This window comes from Eriocheir sinensis, chromosome 22 (assembly GCF_024679095.1).
Source record: "Eriocheir sinensis breed Jianghai 21 chromosome 22, ASM2467909v1, whole genome shotgun sequence".
Lineage (NCBI taxonomy): Eukaryota > Metazoa > Arthropoda > Malacostraca > Decapoda > Varunidae > Eriocheir > Eriocheir sinensis.
In genome coordinates, this window is record NC_066530.1 from 14160550 (window position 1) to 14169055 (window position 8506).

Genomic DNA, 8506 nt, shown 5'->3' on the forward strand with positions numbered 1-8506 from the left:
TTTCCAAGTATCCCTTTTCAAACTCCCTACATCTTCTCCCGTTTTTGTTTCTCTCCATAATTAAATGTCTTTGATGTCTTCTTTGATGCTAAAAGGCTGCAAAGAAGATTATTCACATTAGTATTTCCTTGGGGCAGTCTGGCGTTACGAACTCGATGACTCGGTTCGGTACGCAAGAAAGTCGATGCTTGTGCGTGGGACGGTTGAAAGTCGACTTAATGTGAATTTTTACCAGACTTGATATGTTGTGGCAAATAGTATTACACTTATTTTTCTATATTCCTTAAGTTATATATACCTTGGGAGTGTATGCATGTGTGTTTGTATAGTAGTGGTGGTAGTAGTAGTAGTAGTAGTAGTAGTAGTAGTAATAGTAGCAGAAGTAGTTGTGGGAAGAGGAGGAGGAAGGAAAAGGAAAGGTAAGGTGTAAGGGTAAGGGAAGAACCAGGAAGGAAGGGTGAGGAAGTAAAGGTTAGGAGAGAGAAAGTGAAGATGTTAGGAAGGGATGGAAGGGAAGAGAAGAGAAAGGAAGGAGGAGGAAGAGGAGGAGTTGAAGTAGAAGTAGCAGTAAATTTTTCTATCATTTTCCTTACCTTCCTTCCTCTTTCCATATTTCCTATCTTTCCTTCCCTTTTCCTCCTTGTCCCTTTTCTTTTTTCTTCTATTGCCGCTCCCTCTATTATCTCCACTCCTCGTCCTCAGGCAAGCTTTTCTCCCTTTCCCACTTCCCATTCCTTACCTGTCTCCATCACCACCTGACCACCCCGTAATCACCTCAACACACCTTTACGAACCCACACAGCTGCGTCATCTAGGTGAGTTCTCAGGTGTTGCAGGTAAAGTAATCACGCGGACAGGTGTGATGGATAAGGGGGAGGGGGGAAGGGTATTAGGGCCGTTCCTTACTACTGGGCTTGAATAGATATAATTTGTTTACGTGAGGTGTGTAAGACATATTGATAGGTGGGGTTTTTTTTCATTTTATACATATTTTTTCTTTTTTTTCACTCAATTCCTTTTTTCTACGGTTCGTGGAGGCAGAACCAATGATTAAACGATTAGAAAGAACGTTTTTACCATTTCGGTCTCCACAAAGTTAGACAGTGGAAGAAATTGATGGGAAATAATATTGGTTTGATTCGTGTATATTATTATATGGGGTCTATTAGGGATTTCGGTTCAATATTCATTTTATTCACTTATATGTTTTTTTTTGTTTTTTTTTTATTTATCTTCGTCTCGTTACTTGTTTATATACCTCATACATTTTTTTTAGGATTCTGTCAATTCATTTTCATTTTTTTCATATTTTTCTCTATATAACTTTCTCTGTATATATCCTTCTGTCTGTCTCTGTGTCTGTGCCCGTCTAATTTAGGTATCTATCAATCTATCTATCTATCTATATGTGCATCTGTAAATCTACCTATTCAACTAACTGTCTATTAATCTGTCTGTCATTCTATCTATCATTTCCCTTCGTACCCACCTCCCTATTAATCTACCTCTCTATCTCTCACTGAATCGAAGGAGAACATTTTTCATACCTATTTCTTATCTCCACATCATTCTCCTTCCCTTTCCTTTACCTGTCCGTAATTAATCATCGGGGAAGGGACAGGTAAGGTAGCATCATTAATTATCCACCTGAGAGAGATGTGAAGCCCTGGGCCGTGAAAAAGTGTTAATCATAGCGAGAGAGCGAGGGAGGGAGAGAGGAAGGCAGGGAGAAAGGGAGAGGGAGAGAGAAAGGAAATAAGTAAAGAAGAAACGAAAAAGAAAGTGAGGAAGAAAATAAATAAAGTAAAGAAAGAAAGAGTGTAAAAGAGAAAGTAAGAGGCAAAGAAAAAAAGAAAGATAGATAGATAGGAAGAAGGAAAGGAAATAAGTAAAGAAAGAAAGGAAGAGAAAGAAAGAGAAGGAAAGAAATGAAATAAGTAAGCAAAGAAAGAAAGGAAATCAGTAAATAAATAAAGAAAGAAAAAATAGAAAGAAATAGAAAGGAAAGGGAAAAAAGAAAGAAAGGAAATAAGTAAGTAAAGAAAGAAAGAGAAAAAGAAAAAAAGAAAGAAGAAAGAAAAAATTGAGAATAAATAACACCTCGCACATTCTCATTCTTCATTAAAAAAATCTTTATATTTCCTTCAAGCTACATTTTTCTTCCATTTTCTCTTTTTTGTGATATTTAACAAAATATCCTTGATGTTTACATTTTCCTATACTTTGCGAAGAGAAGGAGGGCAGAGGGAAGGAAATGATAGTTGAAGGAAGGAAAATAAAAGAGGAGAAGGAGGAGGAGGAGGAGGAGGAGGATGGAAACTAATGTCCTTGAATTTTGCATTTTTCCACGGTGCATAAAGGGAAAGAAAAGTGGAGAGGGAAAGGAAAGAGGAGGAAGAGGAAGAGGAAGAAGAGAAAGAGTAAAGAAGAAGAAAAACAGATAAAGAAGAAGAGGAAGAGAGAGAAAGAGAGAGGAAAAGGAAAGAGGAGGAGGGGAAGGAGAAGGAAGGAAGGAGATAAAATGATAATATAGAAAGAGAGAGAGAGAGAGAGAGAGAGAGAGAGAGAGAGAGAGAGAGAGAGAGAGAGAGAGAGAGAGAGAGAGAGAGAGAGAGAGAGAGAGAGAGAGAGAGAGAGAGAGAGAGAGAGAGAGAACCAGGATGTTGACCGTCAAAGGTGCTCTCCTTGCTTAATGAGGCACGTCAGGTGAGAGAGAGAGAGAGAGAGAGAGAGAGAGAGAGAGAGAGAGAGAGAGAGAGAGAGAGAGAGAGAGAGAGAGAGAGAGAGAGAGAGAGAGAGAGAGAGAGAGAGAGAGAGAGAGATCATATACCAATTCCCTGTACTAGAGTTTGTCAGACGCGATTCCTAGAAGATCAAAGTGGGTACCGAGTCACTTCACTAACTATCAGGTAACATCAGATTAATTAGTGTGGAGTAACGAGCGGACAGGTAAGTTTCGTAACGCCTGTAGATGACGTAACGACGGCTAATGAGAGTGCTAATGACTTAATCCCTTTCTTACTTCGACGTCTCTTTGAAGATGACGCAATGATCAATGAGAATATGAGTGATATCTGTACAGTAAAGGAAGCAGTTCAAGGCAAAAAAAAGAGAAAAAAGCCCGCTAATCACTGATCCAATAAAAAGGAGTATAAAGGAGTTGACAGACGAGAGGTGTCTTGATTAACTGATTGATTGATTGATTGTTTGATTCCTTTTGTTACCTTTCAGTCTATTTGAGGGTCAGGTTAGGTAAGGTCATATATATAGTGTACCTTGTTAGCTATTGATGTAAGATGTGATTTGGTGGCTTTTATTAAGAGAAAGAGAGAGAAAGGATGAAGGAGAAAGGAAAAAAGACAGTTCGGTACATATACGAATAGAAAGAGAGAAAAATGTATAAAAAATAGTGCCTGTATAAAGAGAAAGAGAATGGAGATTGAAAGAAAAAGGACGATTTGGTGCCTATATAAAGAGAATGAGAGTTAGAATATAGAAAAAAAGATGTGTATATAAAGAGAAACAGAACGAAGAAAGAAAACGACAATATCCGACCTGTATGGAAAGAGAGAGAGAGAAAGAATGTGATAAAAATTGGTGGCTTAACGAAGAGGAAGAGAAAGAGAATGGAGAAAGAAAAAATGATAAACGATATGCGGCTTTTATAGAGAGAAATAGAGAGAAAATGAAGGAAATTTTGGTGTATATGAAGAGAAAAAGAGAAGAAAAGGAACAAACTACCTAAAGTGCAGAACCTTGTTAATTAACGCAGTAATTTAGTTGTTTTCCTTAAGAGAGAGAGAGAGAGAGAGAGAGAGAGAGAGAGAGAGAGAGAGAGAGAGAGAGAGAGAGAGAGAGAGAGAGAGGAAAAAAGAAAGAAAGAAAGAAAGAAAAAGAGAAAGGGCAGTGTAATTCAACTATTCTACGATTTCTTTTCCCGCTTCCAAGTCGTCAATAACAGCAACTTATAACACCTTGTCTCATATTTAACCCCGTAGTGCCAGGTCAGTATATCTATGAACTCGTATTATTATAAAAATCCCTCCTGCTCCTTACTCTTGTGAAGCTGAAAATCCATACATTCTTCCTATCATAGCTCTCTTCCAAGTCGTAAATAAGAGTAATTTCAACGCCCTGTCTCATATTTAACCCCGTAGTGCCAGGTCATTATATCTATGAACTCGTATTAAAATAAAAATCCCTCCTGGTCCTTACTCTGGTGACGCTAAAATTCATACATTTTTCCTATTACTTCTGGCTTCTAAGTCGTAAATAATAGTAATTTTAACGCCGTCTCATATTTAACCCGTAGTCCCGGTCATTTTACCTATTAGCTCGTATTATAATGAAAATCCCACCTGCTTCTTACTCTGGTGAAGCTAAAACAACCCAAACATTCATCCTACCAAAGAAATATAACATGCAAATACTTCCGAAAAACCAAAACAGGTAATAAACTCTACGGAAACAGCGCCAATAATTTCAATACTCCTCAGACTAAGAGTATTACAATTTCTTCCTGTAAATGTTGAAGGTGAATGCTCTTAATTGACATAAAAGAATTTATAACATGCATGCATTTCAAAAGAGGTATAAAAAGATTAATAAACTCCACGGATATTGCGCAGACGATTTCAATACCTCCTTTAAACCAAGAATATTATTTCACTTCCTTCTCCTTTTAGATTTTCAAGGGGAATGCTTTTTATGGCCACTAACATACATTATTCCCACAAGGGTTGATTTATACGTAAAATATCGAGAATTGACTGGCACTGGGGATGACATATGGTCTGATATTTTCTGGTACTTTATGGATGGAACCTCACATTTTTTACTCTTTTTCCTCCTTTTTCACCTCCTCCTCCTTCTCCTCCTCCTTCTTCTGTTTATTTTTTTCTTTCCTCCTTCTTCTGTTCATCCTTGCTCCATATCTTCTTTCTTTTTTCTGGTTATCTTTATTTTTTCCTTGTATTTTGCTGTCCTTCATTTTTGCTCTTTTCTACTTTTTTTCTCCTTTCCTTTCTTCTTCTCTTCCTCTTTCTCCTCATCCGTTGCCGCTAACATCATAATCTTTCATTTGATTCTCTTTTTCTCTCACTTTCTCTCTTTCTCTCTTTCTCTGTATTCTCCGTTCAGTTCGGTATTTCAATAATTTTCTCCCTTCCTTCTTCTTCCCTTCTCCATCTCCTTCCTTGCTGTCATTTCCTCCTTTCATTCCTAATCTTACTCCCTCCTTTTTCTCCATCTCCTTAAATCTCATCTTTTCTTCTTTTATCCCACTTCCCATTCTTCTCGTGTCTCTTTTTTATCACATTCCTGACCTTTCCCTTACCTCCTTACTCTTTCGTCTATTCAATAAAAGCAGGAGAGAAGAGACTTTACTTTTTTTTTCTTTTTTTTCCCTTGAGCTGCGTTCTCTGCTATTAAAAGACTACGTGGGAAGAAGCGTTAAGCAGCCACCAGTGTGTAGCGTGTGAAAGGAAAGGTGTAGGAGAGAAAGCGTGTATCCTAGGATGGGTATTTTCACACGCTTCCACCTCTCACATCATCTATTTCCAGAGGTCGAAAAGGAGATCAATCGGGTTCTAATGAGTGTTTTCATAATTTCATGGCGCAAAAGAATGATTGAACTACCGGAAGGGTCATAATATTACCCCTGGAAAGGCCTACAACTCCCATGAAAGCCTGTTTTTTTCTTAGTTTCATGGCACAAAAGAAAGATTGAACTACCGGAAGGGTCATAATATTACCCCTGGAAAGGCCAAAAACTCCCATGAAAGCCTGTTTTTTTCTTAGTTTCATGGCACAAAAGAAAGATTGAACTATCGGAAGGGTCATAATATTACCCCTGGAAAGGCCTACAACTCCCATGAAAGCCTGTTTTTTTCTTAGTTTCATGGCACAAAAGAAAGATTAAACTATCGGAAGGGTCATAATATTACCCCTGGAAAGGCCAAAAACTCCAATGAAAGCCTGTTTTTTTCTTAGTTTCATGGCACAAAAGAAAGATTAAACTATCGGAAGGGTCATAATATTACCCCTGGAAAGCCTCACAACTCCCATGAAAGCCTGTTTTTTTCTTAGTTTCATGGCACAAAAGAATGATTCAACTACCGGAAGGGTCATAATAGTACCCCTGGAAAGCCTCACAACTCCCACGAAAGCCTAGTAGAATATGTGTGTCTGGGCGCCGAAATGTTTAAGACTATGGTGATAAGCTTCTTTGTGGCGTTTTCTGTAAGCCTCGCCACCATTTGTTCTTCCCTTGAGCCGTACATAAGCCGGCAGGGACAAGCCTCCTCTTCTCTCGTTTGTTTATCTCGATCGCTTCCTTCGCCCTCTGGAAAAAATATATTATACTCTCCCTGACGACGATAAAGTATTGGGACTATTTTTCTTTTCTTTTCTTCTTGTACGCTGACCACCGTCATCCTTCTGGTGTAGTTCTTTTATCCATCACTACCTTTAGCTACATCTTTATCTAGCAATCTACTGTGCAAAATTTTTTTTTAATATTCTAGTTTTATTTCTATCTGCTCCAACTGTTCTAACTTTTATTCTTCATCCTGTCTACACATTTAGTCACTTTTTTTCATTTATACTTTCTTCACTTAAAGTTGACGTAATACAAAAATAGTTCAGTGATTTTCTCCCTTCTCTTCTTTTTCTCTTCTCTATCTCCCTCCTTGCTGTCATTTCCTTCTTTCTTTTCTAATCTTACTCCCTCCCTTTTCTCCATCTCCTTAAATCTCATCTTTCCCTCTTTTATCCCACTTCTCATACTTCTTGTGTCTCTTTTTTTTTCTCACATTCCTGACCTTTCCCTCACCCCCTTGCTCTCTCGTCTATTCAATAAAAGCAGGAGAGAAGAGACTTAACTTAGATGTCTTATTTTTACACCTTCACATCCACTATTGAACTCTCCTAGCCACTCTTCTATTTGTTTTTCAAGGAGCAAAATCCATGAAAAAAGTAAGCTCGCAAAAGTGATACGTCACAGTTAAAATATTCACTTAAAACACAAGACTAAGCCCCCTACGATAGAGACGGGATATATACATAAACTAAAGACGGTCACACAAAAAATATACATAAATAGATATAGAAGAAAAGCTCGTACACATTAAAATAATCAAAGACTCGCATTCATGGAAAAGACAACACGGCATTTAATTGAAGGGAAAGATGACATGAAATTATATCAACGTCTATTGGGCTCACGAAAGACACTAAAATAAATCAAAGACACTCGTGCTCACTAAAAAAACATTCGGAAATACATTCAATCCCTGCTAAAATTGTAACATATCTCCGCGAAGGGTAGGAACCTGCCCCCCCCTCCCTATACACAAATATACTAACTCGCCGCTTTATCAGCTGCTCAGATCTCACAAACTAGCAATTTTCGATGATAATGGCAATAAAGAAAGAGGCGCCGTCAACAATATCAGTCTACCTAACTCTAAACTGCAGTTCTCTTTTCCAAAACTCCCATTTCTTTCTCCCCCACTCCCAGGTTATAATGTCCCCTCTCTTCTCCCTCCCTTCCTCACCCTCCCTCTGCTCTCCTCCGAACTGCTTGTTCATTAATGTGCGGAAAAGTGGGTACGGATTAATTAAGACTCGTTTAAAAGTGTGTCCGGGGTAATGGGTTATTTCCCGCCACAGGATCAAGGGCCAATGTGACGGAGATGAGAACCGAGGCCACGCGTAGCTTTACCGTATGCCCCAAATTTTACTTTTAAGTGATTTTGTTTGTTCCTAATCGCAATGGCCATCGCAATCCTAATGGCGCCACTATAAACACATGCCTGCGCCATGACGGGCTGGGGCCGACTTCCATCCAGGCCCCTCAAGAGAGCCTACCGGCGCTACAGGCGTACACGTAAAAAAAAAAAATAATAATAATAATAATAATGATAATCTGTTGGCACGCTCTAGTCGTCTGTATTTCCTCTCGGTTTTCATTCATTGCTGAGTACTACTATTTTATTCCTTGTCACGTGGCGTTCATACTGACGGTCATTATTTCCGTTCGTTATCAGCACACACGACTCCGCTGTCTTATTATTTACGGTAACCACAACCTAAGTAAGCGTGTTTTACGTATGTTATTTCTTTCACCTGCTTGTCATTGCATTACAAGAACGTTCATAATGTCATGATCAGCTACGTAGATTTTTTTTGTATTCGTGGGTTTGTAGGTCACAGCGTTTCCCTGTGTGTGTGTGTGTGTGTGTGTGTCAGTGTGTGTGTGTGTGTGTGTGTGTGTGTGTACGAGATTATAAGATATACAGAATTGCAGGAATGACAAAACAGTTTGACTAACGCACGAGTCCTCCCCCTCCCCTCCCCCTTCACCGAGTTCTCCTTCCTCCCCCTTAAAAGCATTGCTACTACATAGAACTTCATTACAATTAACGTGCATGTATACTATTATTAATGTTATTCTGTCCCCGTGGTGCTTGCAGTGTTACAGTGCAAGCTCTACATGTCAGACTCC